Genomic DNA, 15,263 nt, shown 5'->3' with positions numbered 1-15,263 from the left:
GTGTTTACATGTACAGAAACCTCTTAGTAGCAAAACACCTTTCAGACCTCCTAGTTTCTCTGTTCACGACCAGAATGCAATTTCAATGTATTTTTTTTATAGATGAGGCTTTCGAATTCCCTGAGATCCCTGATCTCATCAGCAATCACTGCAGCAATTTTTAAGCAATATCAATGAGAGCAAACATTATTAGTTCGCAATCAGTCATCAAGGATATGATATCGCAGTCTGTTCACTGTGTATCTACAGTATAGTATTTGTCCAGTGTTATAAGATACATACTTCACTCTGTCCAGTCTGCGGTTTTCATCAGCTGATCCTCCGACCCCTCCTGCTGATCAATACTGCCCCATCTGACCACTTCTATTCCTGGCCACATCCCTGCAGAGTCAGCCCCCTTCCCCCCCTGCCCTTTTCCGCTTGCCTCGCTGGGACCAGGCTGGCACAGCGGTGCAGGTTGCCAAGTCCAACTCATTTAAAGAGAGACACTCAGCGACAACACGTACAGGATATGGCCAAAGTGATGTTTGTGTGCGGTTACCACATGCAGCCGTTGTAGCTCACCACATAATTCAACATGAATATTATACACATATTAACAGCTGACAAGCACTCTGCGGCAGATCAAGGACATTTATGATTTATTTACAAGGTTCCCAGAGTAAAAAACGGAGTGACCCAAAAATGTAATGAGAACAGTGCATAAAAAGAGCCACGCTGACCCATATCCAATTAAAATATGGGGCAAGTACATAAAAAGATACAGTTAATCTGACAGTGTCTTTTTGGCAGAGAGTAAAACAGCTTTGCTTTTAAAAATTACCACACACACACACACTCACACACACACACTGATGGACTTCTAAGGTGTCTTCTGTACTTGCTGGCTTTTATCTCTGACATCCTTCTCTGCATCATTTGCAACCTGGCACAAGAGAAAGAAAGACAAAGAGCAAACCATTTAACCAATGACACGTAATACAAACTCCATTTCACTGAGTCAACAGTATTAAAGACCAAAAAAGAACAATCTTAAAAGCCGTTTAAGTCAGCGTAACTGATGGTCACATTAAAATGAAAGTCATTTAGCATTCGGTGTCACCTCAGACTGCTAAAAAAACACTTGAGCTTTTGCCTATTAAGCATTTCAGAATCACTCCTAGAAGTTTAACTGAAAATTAACCTCAAACTTAAAAGCACTCATACTAAGTGGGATGTGAGAGGTATTCATTATGCTGGAAGACTGCATAACATTGCTCTTTTGCGCTGCAGAGGAGTAGAGATTTTGGTCACATGTTGGTTTCTCCTACAGCTCCGGCTTTATAAATATTAGTAGTAAAATGTGACATGCAGAAAATATTAGCACTTTATTATGTGTAGATTTTATATATATCGGCATTAATCGATTTATCAACCTAACATTGACGGTTGAGATTCACCTTTTTGAACATATTACAGTGGCTGGTGTTAGTTTGTGGTTCTCGCATCTGCAATTCACTTTCATAATTTTTTTCACGAGTCAGTGATTTGGATGTGTGACTGAATACTTTTGGCAATGTAGTGAATGTTATTTAATTATTCATAATGAAAGGTTCTTCTTTGGCACCAAGTGTGGAGAACAAAAGAAAGAAACGAGTTAACATCATTGAAACAAACTGTAAACAGTATCAGCCCTGAAATTCTTAATTGGTGCATCCCTGGACTGTAAGCTAGTAGATGATGATAATATAATGATATTAACATATGCAAACAGAAGCGCTCTGGTGTCTTCAGAAAAAGTCAACTGTTGAGTAAATGTATCACATGGTTGTTTTTAATTAAGTTGTAGAGTGCTCATACTGAGACGCCCAGCTGTGTGAACAGTTTGATTTATGAATCATCCACAACGGTCATCACTTTTTTAAAAGCTTCTCTATTTTACCTTTATTAGACAGGCACGTAAACAGGAAGACAGGAAACATGGAGATGGATGATTGTTTTTAATTTCTAGAGTGAATCTGCTCCTCAATAATATTTTGCCACCATTGTCTTACAATAAACTTATAATTGCAGATACATTTGGAGTGATTTGGGTTTTCTTTTTTTCTTTTTTTTTTTTACATTTAGTCAAGATTTGGACTGAAGGTGGACCAACAAAGACAAAAACATCTGAAACTGAAGTAAAAGTGAATGTTATTGAAAAGCTGATAAACTAAAGTCCAACAAACAATGGAAAGAAAAGTGAAAAACACAAACTGGTATCAGAACCAGAATCAGCTTTACTGACCAAATCTGTGTACACATGTCACAGTCTGGCTGCAAAGCTGACTGTGTGGAGTGAGGAGGCAGACCCATGAGCAACACGCAAAGAGACAAAACAAAACTTGAGCGTGACAAAAACAAGCCATTTATTAAGGCTGACAAAAAATGTACAAAACAAAAGGCAAAGATGAAACTAAACAATAACCTAAACTGGGTGAACTAAGATTAAAACATGAAAAAACCTTTAATGTTTGACAGACTAAATGCACACATGAGGTGAGCAGGAGAAGTGGAAACACATGAATGAACATAACAACATCACAGGGGGAGAGTAAAATTAAACACATTGAACATAGGAACACAAGACCTCTCCAAAATAAAACAGGAAACATAATGAGACGCAGACATGACAACAAGAACTTGACAACACAAGACACGCAGACATGAAACACATGAAGGGCAAGGGAGACTTAACACAGGGGTTGAAGACCTAGTCCTGGTAGAAATGAACTCAGAAAACCTTAGAAAAGAAATTAAACATCAAAATAAACTAAAACTCAAAATGCTGGGTCAACAGACCCAGGTTTGTGACAACACGTACAAGGAACTGGACTCTATTTCCAGAATCAGAATCAGACAGACTTTATTTATCCCCAAGGGGCAATTAAGAGATGAGGTAGAAGAGACTCATGGGAGGGAAAACAGATGATCTGACAAAGTGAAAGTCAAGTCTACACACACACACACACACACACACACACACACACACACACACACACACACACACACACACACACACACACACACACACACACACACACACACACAATGTTAAAAGCTAAAATAAATGATTGTGGAGCAAACAGAGAGGAACAAAATTAGGAAGTAAAACCAAAACAAGTGAGAAAACCCTTAAAGCAGGGGTCCCCAACTCCAGGCCTCGAGGGCCGGTGTCCTGCAGGTTTTAGATCTCACCCTGGGTCAACACACCTGGATCAAATGATTAGTTACCAGGTCTCTGAAGAACTGCAAGACATGTTGAGGAGGTAATTTAGCCATTTGAATCAGCTGAATCACAGACACATCTAAAAACTGCAGGACACCGGCCCTCGAGGCCTGGAGTTAGGGACCCCTGCCTTAAAGTAAAACAGGAAGCAACCACAAGAAGACAAAGGCTCTCATGAAAGGCATCAGTAAACCTTATGACAGAGAGAGTAATACAGAAGGCATGGGAAGAAAATAACAGAACAACTTCAAACTAAACCCGTATAGAAACCATACTAACCATAACTTAGCTATGTCACAACAAGAATTTTCAACAAAAGTAATGTTCCTCTGATCAATACGGACCCCATTCACTTCCCGGGAAAGTATCCTGATGGTGGAGAAGTGATTTTACTTAAAGGGCAGTTTTCCGCCAGGGGGATTCATCATATATTACTGCTCACATTATAGCATCCTACCACAGCTCTGTGCTGCAGCAGCAAAAACTGGAACCTAACAACGAGGCCCATTAGCAGCCTGTGTCATTATTTTTCCCCCTCACTGCAGAGGCCTAGCTTGCAACTCGAGTCCAGTTAGTTTGGGCCCTATAGCAACACTACACAAAGCAATTTGCTCCCAATGGCCACCCAGGATATTTCCAGTGCATTACAGAGTCAATCAGCATCAGCAAGTTAACTGGAAGGAGAGCAACACAGAGACAAAAGCGAGAGCCAGATGGAGAAGGAGATGGAGAACTGTCATCGCGTTACAGGTGACTACCGTGCTGGTCAAGGTGCTGAATGGGTAATAAAAGGGCATCGTAATGGAGTGGTAATGGCAATCTGGTCATTACACGAGGCTGAACCAGGGTCTCAGTTGGAGGAAAGAAGATGAGCCCACGCTGTGTCTGCATCAGTGAGTGACGGCCCCCACTGGAAGTGGTGTTAATATACTACCGGATATATTAGCTATTAGACATGGACACATTATGTCATGGCTGGTAATTATGTAGAGGTATTATTAGTTCTGTTGGTGGTCATATTGCTTCCTGGAAAATTACCTCTGTAGGTGGAGCTCTGTTAAATTAACATAGCACCCTTGAGTCTGTCCTGGGAGAATAGCACAACATCAAATAGAAGAGATTCTTTTTCTCTCTTATTTTAAATTGTAGCTTTATAGACAAAAATATTCCAGTTCACTGAAAACTGGTCTGTCACAGCTGAGCCATTTTTAGCCTGCTTTAGTAATCAAATGTTTTACAACTTAACCTGTTTAGAGGATATCCATCTACTTATGCCTACTGATTATGGACTAGGGTGGCTTAGATCATTTTTACTGTATATGAATGTTAATTGTGATGTGGTCACACATTAAACACATCGACATTAAACTGCTCCATCCTCACTCGCTCTGAGCTGCTAAGTGGACAGGGTTACCACCTTTTCTAGCAGAAGCCTTTAATTTACTTTATTACTGGCACTTTTTCCATGCAATCCTACTTTCAATGGCAGGATTAAATGATATTTCCAGTGTAGTGCAACTTGTCCATAATTTCTGTCAGTAACAAAGATAGTGTACCTATCAAGAGATACCACACGGAAGGCAGATGGGCAACAAATACAAGCTGCCAGATATTAGACATACCCATTTCTGTATTATGAGTTTTAGGTACCTGTGGATCCCTCTGGGATAGTTTTGCATGTAATGAGCTGCAGGTGAGCTTCTCTAATTGGCTGACTGAATAACTGTGTTAATGAATATATTCATAGTTTTCCATCTTGTGACCATCACAAAGCCCTGTAGACGAGCAAAACTGGGTAACAGTTTCAAGCCAAAACTCCAAAATTGTACAGTCCATTTTGTTATGTTTCAAATTATAAGTATATAGATTTTTTATTCAAAAAAAAAAAGCACAACCCCAATTTTTTTCAGCCAGTAAAATCATTTCTGCTAGTACCTTTCATATCATCATATAGCAAATCCCTCCATTTACAATGTTTTATTCTGGACGAGTCAATAAAAGCTGACTTTTGTGTTGTATTTTCAAGGTGCCTGACATATAATCGATTACTCTTACTCCTTTTATACACAGCAGCATATTCAGGACTCACTCCCCCCCAAACACAGACACACAGTTGCAGGTCCATACAAGGAATTAAACATCATGATCATATAATTTGGGGGAAATTAATAAGATTTTGGTATGAATAAAAAATCAGTCTCTCTGTGCCATCAGTCATCTTTATTTCCTCACTAATGCCTTGCTTCTTGCTTCCTGAGAACTTCTACTTTTACATCTTCGCTGCATACGACTCTGGATACTGTGGCTCCTCTGAAAAACAAAGCCTCATATCAGAATACTTGACTTCCTGGCATAACTCAACTGCGCTGTGATTTGGCGCTGTGTACATAAAATTGAACTGAATAGCACCAAATTACAACAACAGTCATCTCACGGCACTTTATATTGTAGGGTAAAGATCTACAATAATTATGAGCAAGCACCTAGTGACAGTGGGAAGGAGAAACTTCCTCCTAACAGGACAGAAACCGTAGCAGACTAGAGTCAGGGAGACGCAGCCATATGACACGACTGGTTTGGCTTGAGGAAATTGCGTCAATGATATTTTAAAGAGGTTAACACAAATAGTTATGAGAATATAAAATTGCTTGTTCTACGAAAACTCAATAAAAACACTTTGATTATAAAATTGCTTGTTCTATAATTATTTTACATCTTTACACCACAGCTAACCTTAAGTGCTCTGGAGATGACGGGTTTGGTGCATTATGGCCACTGTGCTTGAACACCTTTCGAGCAGTGAAACAGTATCTAGTAGAAAGTCATCCAATTTAACAGTAGTGATTACCTATGCTGACAGGCCACTGTTAGTCTGTCACGTACTGGTGTGTGCTGAATGGAAGGAGAGGACCCAAATGCAGGACTGCTGAAAAAGTGCCCGACTTTATTGACTAAACTGAGAGGCTAAACATAAATGACTGAATGACGGGAAACAGGAGAGGAGTTGACGATAACGAGACAAGGAACTGAGAGAAACTGAGTGCTTAAATAACTTGATAATGAAGAGGACTGCAAACAACTGAATCTAATCAATGGGACAGAGGAAGTAAAATTAAACATAATGCACACTGACAAGAGACTAACACAATAAAACAGGAAGCAGGTATGGGGTCACTAAACAATGGCAAAAGGTCCAAAACTGAAAACACTGTGTGAACGACCCAGGAAGCCTGACACAGACAAATATAACTTCAGCTTCCTAACCTAAACACTGACAGCTCAGTAAAGTTTGTTTTCAATATTGTAGAAAACAGCACAAGATTTGAGACAAAGATTTGATGGGCTTTGACAAAGAGTTTAATTGCTTTCAAAAGCTTATTAATAAGTATCGAGATGGATTACTGTTTGCAGTTTCCATTTGCACTTTCAGGACAGTGTGATCTGTATCACAGGAAAAGGCGTCATTTTCTGCTTTCTTATTGTTATTTTTTCTGTCTGTTTTTCAAACTGTTTATAGCATCTCCATTAAGCTCCACAACCCCAAAATCTGTATGAATGATTAACAACAATAAAAAAAATCCAAGCTGATTTTTTAAAAAAATGAACAGCTTGATAACATCTGCAACTCCATCTTAACTTAGTTTAATTTCCCTTCATAAATCAGAAGATTAATTTGAATTCACCTGGATTTTTCACATGCCTCAAAGCACTGGCTCTGTCTCTCACAGTTTGAGGAACAACATGTTTTGTTTTGCTTTTCACGTGTGGCTTTTACCTATAAAAATGTAAAAATAAAAACAGACAATGTCAGACTGACATAGAATAGTTGAAAAGAGCAAGGTGACCTATTCCCATTTCGTCTTGTATTTCCATACTGTCCCATCAGGCCTTTCCTATTATAGACACTAATTAAAGTAAAAAGATCCTCGCTGTTGAGTGTGGCCTCAATCTTTTTTAAACACATGCTTGCAGCAACACATTTTGACATTGCATGTGTTGTCTATTAAAAGGTGATTGTTAATTAAAGACACTTAATGAGTGTTGGAACTGACAAAGTAGAACTTTGATGGCTGATGGCTCAGATAATTAGTGTTGGAGAGCATTACTCTAATAGGCTGTTATGGATCTTTTCTAAATAGATGTAAGACATGATAACACATGAGAGGATACTGTAGCGATGCACCACTAATTATGAGTAGGGGCCACTTTAATTGTTTTAAATACACCCAGACTTGATGCATTTACAAACAGAAAACATGAAGGTAGTACTTTTATTTTACTCCTGTGCTGTCTGCATGCAGGTGTCTGGCTGTGTTCAGGTTCAGCCAATAGCCTTGGGTTTCTTTGCTTAAGTCCTCCTTGCTGTGCTGTCAGACACCCCATGAGCTGTGTCAACCAATATTGTACCATTTTTCAAAAGGGAAACCCTGAGGTTCTTTGAAGGATGAAGGAAGAGGAAATCTACTGAGTCCCAAATTATTGATATTGTAGCTACAGGTAACTTTTGAAATAATATAGAAACTCTGAGTAAACAAAGCTGCTAGGCCTGATTTTTCAGGAAGAGTTGAAATCAATCACAAGTGCCAATGACAAGCAGGAAAAAGTTCTTTCAAATACTGGTTTGACTCAATTTAATGATCAAACATGGTCACTGTTATTCTAATAATGCAGTGTCATTTTAAGTGGGATCCCACAGGGATCTGGATTGGGACCACTTTTGTTCAACCTAACAAATAAATATATACAAAAAAACCCAATTTCTTTTTTTAAAATGAGACTTTCAGGCGCTCGACATTTGCTGTTACCGTGTTACCAGAATCATTGTCAGTCGACACTCTGAGCATTGTTTAAACAAAAAACTAACTGTTATTATATTCAGAGATAACAAGGTTCAGATAACAAGTCAGTATAATAATCAACCCATCTACAATGTATTTATATCTCATAACCCTTGGCTACACAAAGTTATATATATTTGCTGATGACATAAAATTGTTCATTTCCGTGTCCCTAATGATAAAATTCCATAGACTCTCTTTAGAGACTGTGCAGGGCTTGTTATAGATGGTAAGCTGCACTTTCATAATGACATTTCTAATTTGATAATAAAGAAATATCAGAAGCTTCTTAGCCCTAATGTGATTTACAGTGCATTTTACACAAAGTTCTTTACTCCATTTCTCTCTTTTTGAACTAAAAAGCATTTATTGACCACAGAAATCTGCTCTCTGCTTGTTTCAGTTTTCTGTATTCAAATCAATTAAAGCTCTCCCAGTGTCCAAGACCCTTAATGGCTCTAAACAACATATCAGACCCACTTTCAGCCTCTAAGGTCTCAAGGCACTCATATCCTTCAGCATCCTAAAGCTTTAAGCCAAGGGTGTCAAACGTACGGCTTGTGGGCCACATCCAGCTGGGATAATTTCATATGTCAGTTATTAATGGCCTGTCAGTATGTGGGAGCTGAATCTTCAGCCCTGCTGAGAATCCATGCAGGCAGTGGTGGGACTTAATTTTGATGGGCACACCATGCAGCCAATCACATGCAAAGGCAGACTGGGATGATTATGTGAAAGAAGGAAGATGTTCCAAGACAGCAAGTGTAGTTGTATAGGCCAGGTACACAGAGAGACGGGGGAGCTGGATTTAAATGCAAGCATGTCAGAAAAAAGCAACAAAAGGAGCACAAATGTTAAATGAGCAGCATCCGGCTGCATTTTAATGATAGTGGAGACTGCAAAGCGGAGGAAAGCATTTATAAAATTAGGAGCTGGATAAAGTAATACCTGTTTCTATTTTCAGCCATTTTCCATTGTGGAGGACAAAAACGTTCATACGCTACCGGGGGCGAGAGGGAGAACATCTGGTTTAACGTGATGTAGCGCCTGATCTGTTATTTAAATATAGACATGTGTGGTATCCATAGAGACGTCAGGATCTCAGCTGAAAGCTCACAAAACAATTTCAACAACCACCAAACAGCTAAAGAAGCAAACGATTAAAGACAGATTCCTCAAAAAGATGTAAACACAAAGCACGGACCCACCCGTTCACCTGACGGCACAGACATGCCCTCAGGTGCTGAAAGCAGTTTCTAAAACCACAGGTTTCGTCTAGCTCTGACCAAAATTCACTGAACCTGCCAAAAAAGGACCTCTGGCAAGAAAGCCTAATTTCTGCTATTCAGTACTGAAGAAATTTCAACGTTCACAAATCATGCCAAATTACAAAAAGCATGTCTCTAATAAAACCTCCATAACTTCTGCTTTACAGTTTAAAACAAAACAACAACAAAAAAACTGGACTGAACTACAGAACCATGTGAAATGAGTTTGACACCTCTGCTTCAAGCAAATCAGGTTAAAAGATTTTATGAAAATTCTTCAAAAAAAAAAAAACAGCTAATCTGAAACTTGCACAAGACCATGTGTCAGTTTGTAACATCTTTTTTGACTGTTTATGGCTTTTAGGATTTAAAGTATAGTATACAGTGTTGCTGATGTTGAAGTTATCTTCAATTAAAACCAACCTATTTATTCATTTTGTTCTCTTTTTCAATATTTTTTTTTATATACTTGGAGTAAAAACTCCTAGTTGATTCAATATCAAAGGGCAGTGTTAAACCTGTACAGGAGTGTTTCAGCTGAACTTTAGAGCTATCTTTCACTAAGTGGTTTTTTGATCTTACAGAAGGAAGGAAAGAGATAAAAAGGTTGACCTTTGACATTAGCAGCCAGGTGCCATCTCTGCTAACCTGTCTGACCCGTGTGTTTAGTGATCCGCCTGAGTCAGATCTGGTTTCACTGCCCAACCACAGTCTAATTGTATGTCAGACACACAAGAGTGGACAGAGAATGAGAGCAGATCAGAGGAAATGAGACAGGATCTCTTAGTGCGTGCCAGTGAAAACTAATGGCAACGGAGCCAAAATGTCTGTTGCCATTAGAAAACCCTGCTGCACAAGTCTGTGGCTGGTTTTCTTTCACTTTAAACATGTCTACTTTTGTTTTTATAGAACATTTTTTCCAGTCAGCATATTTAAACACAAACTGCATGCCTATTTCATAACCTAAGTAACAACAGTTAAAACCCATTAACAACCCATTCTACAAAGTTGCAAGTTGACATTGCTATCAGCTTTGCCAGATATCCATCCATCCATCCATCCATCCATCCATCCATTCGCTTCCGCTTATCCCTTTCAGGGTCGCGGGGGGTGCTGGAGCCTATCCCAGCTGTCTTAGGGCGAGAGGCGGGGTACACCCTGGACAGGTCGCCAATCTGTCGCAGGGCCAACACACAGGGACAGACAACCATTCGCACTCACATTCACTCGCACATTCACACCTAGTGGCAATTTGGATTATCCAATTAACCTATCCCCACAAGCTGCATGTCTTTGGACGGTGGGAGGAAGCCGGAGTACCCGGAGGGAACCCACGCAAACACGGGGAGAACATGCAAACTCCACACAGAAAGACCCCGGCCTGATGGTGGAATTGAACTCAGGACCTTCTTGCTGTGCGGCAACAGTGCTAACCACGGTGGCACGGTATCTTTGCCAGATAATGCATATCTAAAGGCTGTGACATTTTGTGATAGTTATACCTGCTAAACACCAGTATGCTAGCTTTGCTATTAAATAAGATGCACATGCTTTGCCTGCCTCACAGAGCAGCTATTTCAGCTGACATGTAACGCATTGTGAGTACCTGTCACAAATCTGATAAATCATACTCCTTTGTTATTTGCTGATTATGAGGGGGGTGTAATATTTATTTCTGTAGTTGAAAACAATTTCAAACTGCACAGTATTGATCTGACTGTCAGAAAGAGGTTAAAAAAAGGAATCGGGCCTCTGCACATCCTTCTTTGTACAACGTGCATGCAAAAACTGCAAATAACAGCAACATTAAGTAAACATTAAAGAACAAGTATAAGACATTATTAAGTCATAGAGATTTTTGAACTGAATGTAGTTGCGTGATATCCACTTGAGGCTGGCTCCAAAAGCAAGCCAAACTCCACAGGTCCAATCTTACAGTAAAAAATAAACATGTTTGCTGCATAGTACAAAAATGATTTTGGTCTCTATGCATAATTCTTCCTTCTTAACAGCTTTATGGTGGGTGAATATTTATATAACATCCATCTGGATACTGGAGATAGAGGTATGGCTGCATGGACACACAGGTGTCCTGACACAAGGAGCTGCAGCCAGTTGCTGTTTGTCTCCTTTTTACTAATTTGAGAAACTCAACTGGAACTAAAAACTCATGTTTGTATTGTTGATGCCTTTGAGAATCTGTAAATATCTATTAAACATTATGGCATATTGTGAGACACCAACTGTCCAAGAAGTTTGTTTCTTCAGCTTTACTGAGTAATTAGTCTGCTACTTAATTGGTAACCAAGTAACAGTGATTAGCAGATATGTGTGTCTGTGCATTGCACCCATATAGTTTATAGATGCAGCTTGCTAATTATGTTTACTCGGGTTAGCTGATGACTTAGTACCTCACCCTTTCATCCAAGTACGGTCACTTCTAGCACCAAAAACTCAACATAACAGGAGCCAAATGCTGACATTGAGACTTCAAACTGTGGAGTCCAGAAACAAACAGGATGATGGTGGTTACATCTTTTATATGTGTTCATAAGGAAGTAATGACACTGACCTTTAATTTACATAACATGAACAAATGGGCATTGATTTATTGTGGAACATTAGTCAGCTTCCCTTTCACTGCACACCAAGATGAAAATGCCATATAGATTAAAAAAGAAAGAGGAGGAAGAAGAGAAGCACTGCTTATGAAACATACTGTACAGCAGTCAACAACAGCTGGTCTCTGGGTGTTTTTTAATGTACAACAATACATTTACATTTGATAACCCATGGTCTCACACACACACGCACACGCACACAGTTCTGAAAATGCATCCGCGTGTGTAGAAACATTTGCACATAAAACTCTCTGAAGTCAGCACATTTGTAGATGGTAAACAAGCCTCCGAGCTTCTTTGCCATGCTGGTCAGGCTTTAGGCATTACTAGCGTACACAAGATTTCCTCCACCCACACACACACACAACCACACAGCTGTAAACATTAGCAATATTTTCCCATTTCCTCTGCAAGGCAGGCAGGAGAGCAGTAGATCTTCAGCCCTTCACCGGTAATAATCTCCTTTACACTTCACCGTGCCAGGGAGATGAATCGTGGTGGATGGGGTCACAGTGTTTGTGGGCCTTACAGATACAGCCTGTGGAGGTGCTGAGCTGTTTTCACTGATGCATATGAGGTCACTGTTTTGTGTAAAGACCTCTAATTTTCCAAACAGCTTTAGGTCACCTTTTACGGCTGATATACATATTGTACTTTCAGTTGATATAGGAGCAATAATTATCTTAGATTATGCTATGTTTTGCTGTCATAATGTGTTTTCTCGTATCAACAACACAGACATCCTTCCTTCCTGTGGACATGCCACAGAAATATCCATCCAAAGAGGCTGATGCCGTCCCAGCTGTGATTGGGGAGAAGCTACAAACAGAGTGGTACCTCTAAGGCTCAATTACTAACATTAACAGTACTTCTATAAAATCTGCGTACAGTACGCAAAGTATAAACTTCTTGGTGGATATGGTTACTTCATGCATTTCTTAATATTCTGTGTATTTTTTGATTAATGAAACAAAAATATAAAATAAGTATTTCTTTAATGAGCTGCTGGCTGTAGTTTCCTATTTATTATTTATTTCATACCACGAGCACACTTTCAAACTATTACTTTACAAAAGTACCAAGAAACCAAAATTATTGATGCATGTGCTCCCATATGTCTCATACATTAATGAAATAGTCAATTTGTATTGTTGCTACACTGAGAGTTGAATTACTGCTTTTTTCCTCTTGTCGTATTTTACTATGATTATTTTCAGCTGCATGGGACAATCATAACGTTAAATTAGCGAACCAGACATTTGCTTGCTGTACATCAGAGAGAGAAGCTAGACTCACACATAAGATCTTCACCTTGAGCCCTAATCACTAATGCATAATGGCATCAGACACTTAACCCACGTCACCTGTGTGGGTATCTGGAGTGTTTGGGTGGTTGAGTTCACAAAGGGCTCTAAAGGCAATAAAAATGAGCGATGTTGACCCACCATCATGACATAAAAAAAGCCCCACTTCCAGTGTTTTGCTTTGCATCTATTCTGACAGTTTTTACTTTGTTTGGCCTTTTCTTGTTAAACCTTTCACTGACCTTTCCAAGTAAACATTCTGCTAGGAAAAACAGAACTGAGCAGTTTGATACCACAAATACTTCACAAAAGTCCAGCGACAGACAATAAATAACTAAACTGCTTTTTTAACTGAGGAATTTATTTCCTATTTGTTTTGTCTGCGTAACCAGTGTGTTTCTGTGTTGTGTCTGACGATGAAAGGTAAAAAGAAAGAAAGACCTCCAAGTAATTAACTCGCTCCAGCTTCTACAACCAAGTCAGGAAGAGGGTTAGCTCAACCCAACAACTTCCAAGCTAGCAAGAATTATCCATTCATACTAGCATTGACGGTGCCTAGAACACATATGTGGCGCACAAGTACTACACATTTATAGCATCTAGCAAAGACAGGCATACTGATGACAATAACTGCACTAAAAACACACAATCAGAAACATCAGGGTGGCTAAATATACAGTATATGTGTGTTATACAGTGTTGGAAAAGAAATGACACCAACCTCTCCCACAGGGGAATGGTAGATATGGGGAGAGGCCAAAGGGGTACTCCGGAACTTATAGGGGTGCACCACAGAAGAAGAGGAAAAGGATGAGGAGGGGCTCTAACTGATAATGAACATAACTACAGGCTTGGCAGTCCGAAAAGTCAGGTATAAAAGGAACGGTTTGGGGTCTAGAACCCATTTTGTGTAATTATAACAATATGTAATTTATGGCCCAGTTACATCTGTACCATAATGACTTTACAAACCATGAACAACATGAGTGTGTTAAGTGCTGGATGCATTACATGGACACAGTGTCAGTTTTGTGCCTGAAATGTGTACACAGGTTTAGGGGAAGAGAGCATTCAAATGAATCATACGAAGTGATTTACTAAGATTCATAGCATGCAATTTACTGCAGACTGCACGTGTCTTATACTGGAACTTTCTTGCTTTGCATAATAATGGCAGTAATTCCTACACAGTTGTGCAGTGTTGTTGTTAAAGGTCTTAAATTAAAGCTCAGTCTGCACCTCATTTACATTCTGATTGTTTTGATTCAATCCATCCAAGACAAGATTACCCAAAAAAGTGTTACTGTCCCAAAACTTATCCATGACTGTACCATACCAAAATATGCTTTCTGTATGGTGAAAATGTATTTTCACTTTTATGAGTAATTTATGACAGAACTAAAGTTTTGTATCTGTGTTGTTTTAATGAATCCTGAGGTGTCCCTTAAGCAGTATACATGACCTTGGATATGATTCTTGACTATTTTATCTCATGTATCTTTATTCATTTAAGCACATTATGTAAGTATACATATTAATATCCCAGTCCAGAGGACATATATGAATGTGGAGCTGTTCAGTTTGTTGATCGCTCCGTCTTTGTGCCATTTCAGTGTTTACACATTTAGAAAACATCACAAGAATATGTAAATCTCATGCTCACATTCAATTAAAATTCAAACAGCTTCACAAAAGTGCAATAAATAACTACAAAAGCTGTCATTTACCGCAAGACAGCGCCTACCTTGAGCTCTTTCCCTACACTATCCTATGTTTTGTTTTGTTTTTTTGGGGGAGTGGCAGTATGACCACATTCACGTGTCACTGATGGGCAAGTCTCTCAGGAAAGTGAATTACAGAAAGTGTGTGTAGGTATTAAGCACTGCTGCCTATGAATCCGTCACTATGAAAGCTGAGATTGTGCAATCGAAGTGCAGCAAGGTCGATTTTCATCTGAAGTTTGAATGAGATCAATGTGCACTGTA

The 15,263-nt window shown here is 39.2% G+C and overlaps 1 protein-coding gene across 5 annotated transcripts in view; it reads right to left on the bottom strand.

The window, feature by feature from the left end:
• Positions 1–624: 624 nt before the first annotated feature.
• Positions 625–15,263, bottom strand: part of LOC101473359 (endonuclease V) — a 78,051-nt gene continuing 63,412 nt past the window's right edge. For 3 of the 5 annotated variants that reach the window (XM_004538779.4, XM_004538781.4, XM_004538782.4), the window contains one exon: positions 625–925. The gene's annotated coding sequence lies outside the window, so the exon portion shown is untranslated. Of the gene's footprint in view, positions 926–5,433; positions 5,558–15,263 lie in introns of those variants that run through there. The other 2 variants (XM_076885248.1, XM_076885250.1) reach the window with 2 other exon arrangements.

Source organism: Maylandia zebra, linkage group LG6 (assembly GCF_041146795.1).
Source record: "Maylandia zebra isolate NMK-2024a linkage group LG6, Mzebra_GT3a, whole genome shotgun sequence".
In the NCBI taxonomy this organism is placed as follows: domain Eukaryota; kingdom Metazoa; phylum Chordata; class Actinopteri; order Cichliformes; family Cichlidae; genus Maylandia; species Maylandia zebra.
The sequence above is the reverse complement of the archived record's forward strand: the minus strand, read 5'-3'. Positions and strand labels throughout refer to the sequence as shown.